Here is a 13,283-nt window from a genome sequence, read left to right on the forward strand (position 1 = left end):
GCCTTCACCTGAGCATCTGAGAATTTTGGGAGGCAGCCCTCTGCCGGGATAGATACTTGCTCTTTTGGGGGGGAGGGGTGGAGAAGTTTGCACTGAACCTGTCTGCCAGGATATTGGCGATGTCTGTGGGTTCAGTGTATTTTTTGTCATTTAGAATCAACTCAGAACAAGTCTGGGAGTTGCATCCCAGGTTTCTAACATAACTGAAAAAGCCTTATGATTGTCTTTGGTGTCCTGTGCAATTTTTCTCTCAAAGCTGGCCTTGGAGGATTTTATGAGGGATCGTAATTTTTTGCTAGTACTGATCAGAGATGCCTTCCCTATTAGGGATTTTGCTCTATCATGTAGTAGCTCCCTCCTTCTGTTGTACAGTTTATTTATGGCAGGGGTCCACCAGACTGGACGCCTGCCTTTGGATGCTTGGGTCTTGGTTTTGTTTGGGATAGCATGATCCATGCATTCCTGGAGATGTCCGTAGAATGCATTTATATAGGATTCTGCAGTTTGGGCTGTAGTTTCCACTGGCCCTGGGGCCTTGAAGGATTCCACTTCAGTTTTGAGAAGTGAGAAGTTCGCTTTTGAGAAGTTTTTCACTGTGGTTTTCTGGGCTCAGGGTGGGGTCGGGATGTGGACATTCAGTGAAATTAATTTATGGTCTGATCTTACCAATGAGGGATATACTTCTGGTGTGGAGCATAGAGTCCCCATGTTGGTAATGATCAGGTCTTTTATGTTGTCCCCTCTTGTGGGAGTGGTGACTAGTTGTTCCATAGCATTTGAGTTTATAATTTCCAGGAATCTTTGGGCTAAGATGCTGGGGCTTGAGTAGTGCTCCCAGTCAATGTTTGGGTAGTTGAAGTCGCCCAATATAATGGTGTTCGGAGAGATCTTCATGTTCTCCAATGTTTTCAGGAAGTCCGAATGGGATTCCTGATTTTGAGAGGGTGGTCTGTAGGATGCTATAAACTGAAAAGCAGTCTTGCCCACTGTTAGTTGCACATGGATGGTCTCCGATACTTCGTGCAATGCCACTAACCTGGAAGTGTGGATATCCTCGATAAATATGGAAACTCCCCCTCCTTTTGTGTTTCGGTCCGGGTTTTGGGGCCGAAAAGCATGATACGAGGTATAGCCTGGTAGTGCTGGGGTGCTCTCTGGAGCCTTGAACCAGGTTTCTGTCACTGCACAGATATCGATGTTCTCCATACTGAGGAGAGCTTCGAGTGCGTGCATCTTGAGGTTAAGACTTCTGGCATTTAGCAGCATTACCCTTAGTTTCTTGTTCCTTGTGCTGTCTATGGGGTGTATTTGACTTTTGAGCCTTGCCTAAAAAGGCACTATGGGGGTGGCAAGAGCCTTTGCCAATATCCGAAAGCCCAGTGGTGACAGGTGCAAGCCGTCCCTAGCGAAGCAACGTGGCTTGTCGAGCATGTCATCCCAGGCTGACAGACACTGGATCCCCTTTGAATGACACCAAAATTTTAGCCAATTGTTAAAATCAATCATTTTGTCTTTGTACTGTGGCATCATTCTAGGTGAGGGTAAGATGCTGCTCAAGGTCAGGGTCATACCAGCCTGGGCTACATGATCAAAAAACTAACTATAGATACAAAAATTTTTAAAATACGACCTGGAGCCGGTGAAAATGCAACCTCATAGCTGAAGCGGCAAACGAGATCTGGGTATATCACGCCTAGCATTATGGGACATAGTATAGCCTCGAGCCGGTAAAAATAGCTCTCGAGCTTTAGTATTAGGCCGAGTCGGAGCCGAGGCTCGGCTCCGAACCCATCCAGCAAGAATGAAGGCGAGATTGACAACTTAACATTATATCTTTGATTGCAAAATGCAATGACTGGAGCTAGGCACTTTGGCTTATCTACTGTGCCCAGGCTATTCACAAAGGGCAGTGCAGAGAACTGGTAGTGCATGTAGCCTGCTCTGAAGCATAGGTATCGTCTGCAAGATTCCCTTATTGGGATGTGCAGGTAGGCTTCTTTTAAATCCAGTGTTGCCAACCAGGCATCTTTGCCTAGCATGGGCAGCAGCTGATGAAGAGTTAGCATCTTGAATTTTGGGATTACCAAAAATGTGTTTAGGATATACAGGTCCAGGATAGGACGTAAGGAGTTGTCTTTTCTGGGTACCAGGAAAAGTCTTGAGTAGAAACCTTGCCCCCATTCTTCGTCTGGGACAGGCTAAATAGCTCTGATCCTTAAAAGAGAGAGAACTTGCTTTTGAGCCTCTGCCCACTGATTTGGGGGTAGGTATGGCCAACCGTTTGGGGTTGGTAAGGAGTGGAATTGGTATCTGTATCCTTGGGAAACTATATTTAAAACCCATTTGTCCTGGGCAATGAGTTCCCAATTTTTTGCATGTAGTGCAATCTTTCCCCTGAAAGCAACAGTCAGTTGAGCAGGGCTTGGAAGGTTTAAAGTTAAGTCACTGAGACAGTTTACCATAGTGGGGAGTCTTACTACTCCCTGCTTTGGAAGTGGAAGCCCCCCACTGCTTAGGCCTGTGAGTACCTTGGGACTGAAGCCTGGGTGCTCTGCTGGTTCTGGGTTTGGACTGAGAAGGCCTGGAAGAGGCAGGAAAGGACCAGTTCTTAGAGGGCCAATGCCTACTAAATCTGGGAGGTTGTACTTGCAGGAAATCTTCTATCTTTTTAAATACTTCTTCGGCTTTGTTGCCAAACAGGCGGTCTTGGTTTAAGGCAGCATCCAGTAATTTAGCTTTAACATGATCTGGCAAATATTGCTCCTTAAGCCAAGCATGCCTTCTAAGTACAGACCTAGTGACAGCAGCCCTGCATGATGCCTCTAATGAATCAAAACCACATTGCAAAGTATGTGTTCCAACTTGTTCAGTAGAATGCATTAAATCCTGTAATTCTTTATTTTCAGCACAGTCGGGAATTAACATAATTTTCTGTTTAAGCAATCCAATAATATGCTGCTGATACTTTAGCATATGAAACTGGCAGTTTAAGGCCCTAATGGCCAAAGTTGCAGAAGTGTATACCTTCTTACCCCATCTATCCAGCGCCCTGGAATCTCTATCAGAGGGGGTAGGATTTTTGGCAGTAGTAGCCTTAATGCCCTTGGGTCCCTGTGAAATGGTCTCCGGATTCGCAGTAGGATTTTTAAAGAGGACCTTATGAGAGTCAGGTACCCTGTAATACCTATCAGATTTTCTGTGAGCAGGAGGTAAAGTGTCAGGGGCCAGGCTAGATTCCGAGAAGGCATCATCTACAATGTCCAGTACAGGAGGTATAGCTAAAGGCCTGTGTTGAGGCAGGAGTAAGAATTCCCTAAGCCTCTTTTTGGAGACAGAGTAATCCTGGCTTTCCTAGCGGAAATGCTCCCTAAGAGTATGCAAGGTTTCACCAAAAGAGAAATCCTCTGGAGGGGAAGCAGAGGGAATGGAGTCCTCTGCATCAGAATCCTCATAGGTAGATAAGGACAAATCCTGGTCATCAGAGAAAACAGAAATTTCGGAATCCTGATCAGAAGGAAAATCAGTCCTAGATCTCTTAGAGGGGGAAGGGTGGCTTCCCCTGATTAGAGTAATAAGGTCTTTAGCCATTCTTATCATTTGTTTCTTAGGCATAGGGGCTTGACCATGTAGTCTGGGCATCAGTTTTCTAGGCATTGATCGAGTTTTAGGCCTTGAAGAAGAAGATGGCAGTTTAATATGCAAGTCAGTAGGCCTGAATACACCCTCAGAAGCCGGTGCCTGCACAGTGGCTCCGGACCCATCCAAGGTAGAGACATCCGCAGGTTCCACAGTCGAAGAAGCATCTCACGGCATTCCGGACTCCGAATGGGTCTCAGTAGAGGCCTGCAAATCTGAAGTAGTGGGTATCAGGGGCTGTGAAAGCGTCTCACTGAGTACCGGTGAACTGGCGACTAGCTTAGGAGAAGCGTTGTCGGCAGCTTTGGACTTATGCAGTATGTGTCTCTGTCTTTATCTTTGCATTTTTTCAGAAAGTCAGTAGTCGGAATGCTTACCGTAAGCCATTTCTGGATAATTTAACTGAGTACCAAAATATTTGGAAGTGTAAATGAACCGTCGAATAGTACGAGGTTTGAATAAGGCACAAAACCAACAGCGAGGTACGTCGTGGTCTGGGCCTAAGCAAGGAATGCAGTACGAATGAAAATCTTTATGAGGTATTTGCTTTCCACAAGAAATACAATTATTAACTTTTACTGACAGGTTTAGAGCAAGAAAAAGGATCCCCAACGGGGTACTTAGCTTAGTTGAAGACTTCGGATCTGAAACTCTAAAACGAAAATTTCAGGAGTCGGCTAACCGGCACTTACGAACTGCTTCTGCTTCAGGCACCGCACGGCAAAAAAGACTGTTGTAATGGCATCGGCTGCATGCTTTATACCCCTGACTACCTGACGTCATGGAAGATGAGACAGCAACTGACGCAGGACCCAAGACTTTGATAATCAGGTCGACTGATGGCTACTACAAGCAGATAACCCAAATGTGATGACTGCAACAGTGATGCACGAAGAACATCTGTAGCACATGTAGTACTTTATTAGGTAAAGTTGATGTCAATGCTTTATGTAAATGGATTTTTACTTATGACTGGTACATGTCTAATGTCAAAACTTACAAGTACAGACCAGGGTGTGTGTTTTGTGACGGTGCTGACAAATCTGTCTAGTGTGCCACAGAAAGGTTGTTACACAGGTTACATCCAAGGATAAGTCTCCTGACAAACAGCCCTTACCTTTTCCTCTGTAGCCTGATCCAAACACTCTTCTTAGCTCTCCTGTATGTACTGTTGGGAATCTTTTAAAATACTTTTCTGCTTTTAAAGATAAGCTCCTATAGGACCCATACATTGATTTGGTAACTCCTTTTGTTACTTACTGTTCAGAGTGGAGTTCAGTTTTACCACCAGAGTCTAGTCAGAAATTAGATGAACAGTTTAAAAATTTTCAAAAAGATAGTCAAACGGAGTGAATGCGCTCTGTCAGTCTATGGCAACTTTGTTTTCTCAATGTTTGGGTAGCTTAGAGAGCCAGTTAGAAGCACTTGCACATAAAGATAACACTCTCCATGATTGGGAAGAAAGTTTCAATTGCTCCAGCAGGAATTACAAGCAGAGTATGATAAACATGCACAGTACAACACAATGGAAGATGACTTCCAACAGTAAAACAGCAGCTAGAAAAATTACAGAGGGAGGTACGGGAAGGGCAAGTAAAGGATCAAGACTATAAACAAATGCAGTATGATTTGGACAGACGTATACAACAGCTCAGGGCACTAGATGAAGAGGCACAGTTTTTAAGAGAGTGAATTAAAGAATTGGAAGCCTCAGCACAGGAAAATGTCAGGCAGCCCATAGACATTATAGGGGCAGCAACACCAGCTGATTTGTATCAACAATCAAGTATGTTACAGACCGTCCCCAAATGGAATGATAAAAAAGGCATATTTTACAACATGTTAGCTTTTGAATGGGTTAATTACATGGCAGGTGCAGATGCATGGAATGATTCTTTGGCTAAGTGTTTTTGGACATTTATTCAGCTAAAAAAATATCTGCTTAACACTCAGCTGCAGCGGATGGCAGCAGCGTTACAGGCATATACACAAGGGCAACTGTTAACCACTCGGTTGTTAGAGCACTTCAACATTAAATCAGACAAAATGCTCGAACAGGCGGCCCACTTTCAAGTAGTTTAATAAATCTGACGAAGATATGAAAAATGAAGACACTCAAAAATAGGTTATTCGCTCTTTCTTAGAGCAAGTGAAGGGAGTTGCAGGTGACATTAAGTGCATTTATCAGGAAACTTCAAAGGATTTGCATGATTTAGTGCAAAAATTAATGAGAGGCAAGACAATGTGTGATGATGGCAATCTTTTTTCTCACCATGTCTTCGCAGTAGATGAAGACATGGAAACTTTTGAAGTTGCAGAAGTTTGTTCAAAGGGGTGGGGTAGAAGCCGTTGGATAGACCAAGGACAACAATGGCAGCAGAGTGTAGCTTCCGCACCTCCGGCTCCAAAGGGTGCAAACTGGTCATTTCAAAAAGGATTGTCCATATTACAAAAAATGGATGGAAGCTCAGGAAAAAAAGGGTAAGTTTATTAAGCAAGTTACAGATGAAAACACGGGAAAGCAACAAGTAATGATGCAAAGACCTTATAACCAGGGAAAGGATAACTATAAAGTAAAACAAATGACACCACAGGGGATGCATGTCCGGTAGATTGCCCAGAAGATTTTCAGGCCCAGACATCTGTTAATCCACAATATGCAGAAGGTTTAAAAGCAGAAGTTACAAAGTTTAAGTACGTAGATAGTGAAGGGGATGGCAATGAAGGCGAAGAGGAGGTGTTACAGTTACAGTTGTGTGCAGTTGCAAAGGCGTCAGATAAAACGACTGGGAAACTATATAATAGGGGTGTGCCCCCCCCCCGTCCAAAAAGTTTATTTTCTAACATTTTTTGTGAAGGGGCAGGATCCAAGGTCCCTAATTGATATTTGAGTACAGGGGACCCTATGGAAAAATGTATTACTGGATACGGGAGCAGCTGTTTCGGATACTAGCCGATCACTCCCGCCAGATCCTTAAAAAAGAACATGCATTTCAGGTTTTAACATTACTGGCTGCATAGCAGTGGATAGTAAAAATGTGGCCATAAAGTTTACACCAAATGATGCAGGTATACAAGGATCTTTTTTAATGCACCCTTCGTGTGCATCAACCATTATAGGTATGGATATTATGAACAAAACTGGATTGGTCATAGATGTGCCAAATGACATAATATGGAAGGGTGCAGAAGCATTTTCATGCTGCACCATACAAATAGATGAGACACTGAAGAAACTGTAAGGGGCGATACACACAGATGCAAAAGATGCATGGCAGTCCTTCCAGGCACAGTTTCCGCTTCTGTGATCACAATGACCGACAGATTGTGGTAAACTAGAAATTCCGGTAGGGATAGGAAATGAACAGGATTTTACACCACCTTTCCAAAAGCTGTATCCGATACCAAAAGAAACAGAGGAAGATATGCAAAAGTGCACAGCAGATTGGGAAACGGCAGGTATCATAGTAAAAGGTGAAAGTCCTACAAACCTACCCATCAGGCCAGTTAAGAAAAAAGATGGCAGTTAAAGGTTAGTCATAGTTCTGAGAAAAGTGAATCAATACACTACCCCTTGGGCACATGGAATTCTGGGAGTTCCTGAATTAGCAGCTAATACAAAACCACAAAGACAGTGGTTCACAGTCACTGATTTGGCAAATGGATTTTTTGCCATACCACTGAGGAAAAGGGATTGGCAAAAATTTGCCTTTACCTTTAACAATCAGCAGTATCTTATGACACGGTTACCACAAGGGTTTCAAAATAGTCCAGTAATTTTCCACCAAATAGTAGACAAAATTTTAAGTGGGTTAAAAGAAGACAGATCAGTGCTTTATTACATAGATGACATACTGGTACAGTCAGAAACAGTTGAGCAGCATTTAAAAAAATTAATAGAGGTTTTCAAAACACTGCAGGAGGCAGGATTCAAGGTAAAAAGTGAAAAAATACAGTTTCTTCCACAAGAAGTCAAATTTTTAGGGACCATTATCAAGCCCACAGGGAGATCCCGTGTGCACAAAGAGTACAAGTTATCCTACAGATGAAAATGCCCGTGACCATTTCAGATATACATAAATGAATGGGTATTATGAATTACAACAGAGAATTCATTGAGGATTATGCACAGATGGCAGGACCTTTGTACAACATGCTGTCCATGCAAAAAAATAATGGCACTCTGGAATGGGGGGTGGTAGAAGAAGTATTTTGCAGCTATGAAAGAGATGTTGGCAAGGGCTACAGAATTAATAGCACCAACTCCAAAGCTACCATTTGTCTTACAAGTGGTGTCAGGAAAAAACACACCATCAGTGGCATTACTGCAAGAATGGCCGCACGGGGGAGATAGGAGATCACAAAAGACTTTGAAACCAGTTACCTTTTGTAGCCGTAAAATGACTCTGGTAGAAAAGGGACATCACCCCTGTATTCAGCAATTATTGGCTATATATTGGGGAATCAGAGTATCTAACAGTCTTTTCATCCATAATAGTGCAGACACTGCATCATGCATTGCAGGTACTAGTAGACAGTTTTGAAATGAACAAGATTATGGATGGTATCAGTCAAGCAGTATTTGCTAGGTGGATGGCTACTTTTAGTACAAAAGAATAATCATTCCAGCAGGAGAAAAATATTACTTATCATACTTGCTGGGATATGGGGGAAAGCAGCATAACTGCATTGACAATCTGACAAAGCCAGAGAAATCCCCCATATCACCAGACTACAATAATTGTTTGCCCTCTGTCTTTGTAGATGGAGCTAGGTACTGGGAAAATGGACGGTATGTGATGGGATTTGCTGTACTACCAGAAAAAGAAGGTTTGGGGGTTCCAGAGTTGGTGCAGCTCCCGGGTCACATGTCAGCCCAGAGGGCTGAATTAGAAGCAGTACTGTATGTACTATAGCACTACAATCCTGTCAATATTTACTCTGACAGTGCATATGTGGTAAACGTATTACATTTACACATGACAGTTTGGGCTCGTAGAGGTTTTGTAGACAGTGCAGAAAAACTACTAAAACATGCAGTTGTTTTGCAAAATATATGGAAAACCATACGGCAAAAGAATGTACCAGGGCAATTTAGTATTTTAAAGGTAAAAGCCCACCAAAAACCAACTTCAGACATGTTCAAATTGAATGCAAAAGCAGATGCCTTAGCCAAACAGGCAGCAAAGACTGGATGGCAGCTATATCCTAACTTAAAATCAGCCAAAGCAATACAGCAGGTTAGTGTAGTAAATAAGGACAGGAATATCACTGAGGATTTAGCCCGAATTCAAAGGCAACAAGGTTTGGAAGAGGAGACTAATCAAAGTATGATTGAAGTGGTGCCACCAAGAGAATTCTGGGTTTATCTCACTACAAAAGGATTAAAATTACCCTACGTGCCATATCAACTACCAAAACAGTTAGTTAAATACAATCATCAAGTGCTAGGACATGTAGGTAGTGAAAAGTTATGGCCAGTGGTCAAAGAAAAATATTGGAATCTAGCTTTAAAAAAGTTGTGTAGGCTACTTTCAGAAGAATGTATTGATCTGTTTACAGGCTAATGCCAAAAGTAAAAAGCCTCAGTTATACAGGGTCATGCCAACAGATGGACCATGGTATGCGGTTCAAATAGATTATGCAGGACCATTATCACCAGCAAAAGGAGGGTATCGCTACTTGTTAGCAGTGGTAGATGTATTTTCAAAATGGGTAGAAGCAATTCCAACCAAAAAGACAACTGCTAAGGCAACAGCAGAAGCTTTATGGAAAAACATTTTTTGCCAATGGGGATGGCTGCGAGTGATCAAATCTGATAACAGGCCACAATTTTTCAATCAGCTAATCAAACAAATGTGTAATTTGTTAGGAATACAACAAAGATTTCATGTACCCTACCATCCACAGTCCAACAGAATAGTTGAGAGATTGAACAGAATCATTAAGGAAAGACTAAAAAAGGCATGTTTAGAAAAGGGACGGGACTGGTTGCAACACTTGCCAGGAATTTTGTTAGGGGGTAAGAGCTGCCCTAAACAGCAAGACAGGGATTTCACCATTTGAAATCATGACAGGCAGGAGAATGCTCATACAACTACCTTTTGATCCAAATATTGGACACAACAGACCTTTGTTAGAGGTAGCACAACATCAAAAATGGTTAAAAGACATCACAGAACAGTGTGATTAACATTACAGACCTTTGTTAGAGGTAGCACAACATCAAAAATGGTTAAAAGACATCACAGAATAGTGTGATTACTTGGCAAGGGAGCAAGCATTCCATTTATGGAAAAAGGTCCCCATAATGCCACAGGAACAACACCTTCCCTCTGGAACAAAAGTATTGGTTAAAACATTTCAGACTGACGGTCCGTGGGATATTACTTGGCAAGGACCTTTTGAAGTAATGGAACAAATAGACCTTTGGTTTATAAGGTCAAACAAAGCAAAATGAAAAAGACCTTGCTAGATCACAGGGATCAAATGAGAGTCACTGTTTACAGTAATCAGCAGCAAAATGCATCGCCTTTAGAAAAAGGGAAAACAAATGCTCAATAAAGGTTCTGTTTCTGTTTTTTAGAAACAACGTACAAGACTGAATGCCAAGCATTGTGCAAAGTTTCTTGAAAGTACTTCCAAAGAGGTTAATAGGGCAAACAAGTTTTAATAAAAATGACAAACGTAATTGTTATTGTAAGTATTGTACTCGGTGGACTCCTTTTGGTAGAATGCCAAACAGAGGGAATCAAGGTTGTTTATTACAATGTTTCACGAATAAGGCTTGTTTGGGAAAATGTTACACGAAACTGAACACAGGATAATTTCCACTGTAAAATGCAAATGAACTGCACTTTTGGAAGTATAAACACAAATGTATTGGCATGGTTAGCTAAACAAGGTCAGGCATACATAAAAGTGGAAGAAGAGTCAAAGACTAATATAAATATTGCAGTAAATAGTTCAGTTTCTATTGGATGTTGCACATTCTGTCCTGAAGATGTAATAAAGTGGACAAGGCAAGATATCAGACATAAAATGTCACAGTGTGTAGATAATAACACAAAGAAAAAAATAAATTTAACAGGGGAAGAAATTAGTATGATTACTACTAATACTCTGTTTATTTGTAGAAATAGTACAAAAATACTAGGAAAAGGACCATGGGTCGTAATATTTACTATTCTGGGTAACATACCAGCACTCCATACGGATCAAGTGGTAAAAATACCATCCACTTGTACCATGATAGGACAGCAATATCAGAAAACAATACTGCACTTCAACATCATGTTTCCAAATTTTAAACAAACGGAATGCATATTTAAAAGAGCTTGGTATGACACACTTTCAGGAGGAGCAGGAGTAGGAACTCTAAATGCTGTGAACATTGAAATTTTACAGAATAAACTAAAATTACTAGGACAAGACATATCACAAATCGTACATTTGCAGCCCCAATGGAAGCCCACCATTTAGTATGTACATAAACAAAATGTACGGTATAAAGAGGGTTTTTTAAATCATTATAATGTATCAATAGATTGCAATTTGATACTAACATATCTATATTTGCAGACTGGACAAAATGTACTTTGCAGTCATTGTATATTAAAATGCAAAAAAATGAGTTATAGACAAAGCTGATGTTAAAAAATGTGGTGACAACTACTCAGCAGGTGGATTCCGTCCACTAGCTGCATAAGACTGTTCAGAGAACAGACTCAGTGCGACCACAATTATTGTACCGGAAAAGATATGTATTATAACGTGACAAAACAAACAGTGATGTGTCAATTTATGGTATTACCCATTATATTCTGGTCTACATACAATGATGCTGAACTTTGGTTACCTCAACTTGAAGGAAATTACACAGGTATGGATAACAAAACGCATATATTAAAACACTGTACAGAAACTATGAATGGTCTCACATGTGGGCAGCACTCTTCCAACTATAAACCATGCTTTTTACAACATTCTGTAAATATGTGCAAATGGACAATATTGTCTTCAAACTTTAAAATGTTTATCGAAGTGGCACCACAATTTGTGTGTGTGGTTTCAAACAAACCAGTGTTAAAATACAAGCAAATACCCTTTGTGGGATGCATCAGTAATATCATGCATTTATCCTAGGAAAATGAAACCTGTGTGTTTTCTACCTGTACTAAACAGATGGCAAAATTTCAGTGGAAATATGAAATTATTTAGTTTCCTAACATTACCTTGTCCTTAGACAAGTTGAGAAAAATAATACAAGGGAAAGATGATCTTAAACCTTACTTGGATCATCGTAACTGCATCATATTACAGCATGAAGTAAACAGTATAATAGTAAAAGACAAATTGGTAACATTGGCTGAAAAAATGGAAGCAGACGCTGCCTATAATTGCTGGGACATATTTACAGGGTGGTCATCATCTGGAACCAAATTGTTAAACTGGTTAATACATCCGGTGTTGGTAGTTTTAGGGGTCTAATAATGACAGCTTGGAATTGTTTGATATGCTGCAGGTTGCAAAGAGTTGCAATAACTCAGCAAGTCATGATAGTAAATATAAACAAAGTGGTAACTGCTGTAAATAGCGATGCGGATTATACAAATGTAGTCTTTTCTTTAACTGAAGTTTAGTCCGTTCCTCAAAAATAAAATAAGGGGGAACTGAAAGAATAACAGTATTCTGTTTTCATTTAGTTTATTCACTGTCTTTTCAAATCTATTGCTAGCATGATCATTAGCTTGAATAAGAAGCTGTAAAAATAATATGAAAAATATAAAGGGCTAATTTAGAAATAGTATAAAATGCAGAAAAACAGTGTGCTGGCAAACATATATAGCTTAATTAGATATTGGCATCCATGCATAAAGGAGTAGGTTATTGAGAAAAATAATTTGTAAAAATAGCCGCGCAGATAATGGTTGGAAAGACATCACAAAATAAAGAGATGTAACATCAAGCAAGATAAAGCTGGAACACTGAGTTCAGATAAGGCGGGAACATCAAGTTTCAGATAATCCAAGACTTGAGTTTCTCAGGACCACCGGACTTCAGGAAACCAAGGACAAACATAAATTAAGTTAACAAAAGAAGATTGTTATACATCAGTCTGAGAAAAAAATATCAGACTTTGGTATAAATATGAGTGTGTATAAACAAGCTTTGGGAATTTGCCATAGAGAGCTGACAGTATTCGTGTTACATGCTTGTAGATCCAAAAGAAGAATGTAATAGTAAAAGCATATTAACTGAAGCAGTTTGTCTCAGTGTATTCATTGTACACAGTACAGTAATAACAGTAGTTGGTCACAACAAATAGTTAATATACTGTGGTATGTATTCACGCAAATGCAAGTAACAACAAGAAACCAACAGAAGGCAGTATATAATTTTTCAGTGAGTCCAAAGGGCAGGGCTCTGAAATGGAAGTGATGGTCTCCAAACTGAAAGCAAAGGTGTCTTTTCGGATCGCCTGCCTATTTTGATGTGATAGTATGCATCCTGAAGATCTATACAGCACATCCAATCGTCCCTGAGAAGAAAGGGCAGAATGGACTGGATTGTAGATCTCAGGTCCAGTGTTCCCTTTGGCACTAAAAGGAGTAATGAATAAGTTCTGGATCCTATCTAGTCTGGAG

General features: G+C 40.6%; 1 protein-coding gene across 2 annotated transcripts in view; it reads right to left on the bottom strand.

Annotated features, from left to right (window-relative positions):
- Positions 1 to 13,283, bottom strand: part of ELAC2 (elaC ribonuclease Z 2) — a 2,146,582-nt gene that overhangs the window by 692,916 nt on the left and 1,440,383 nt on the right. The window lies entirely within an intron of this gene.

Source organism: Protopterus annectens, chromosome 4.part0 (genome assembly GCF_019279795.1).
Source record: "Protopterus annectens isolate FY-2018-M chromosome 4.part0, PAN1.0, whole genome shotgun sequence".
NCBI lineage: Eukaryota > Metazoa > Chordata > Ceratodontiformes > Protopteridae > Protopterus > Protopterus annectens.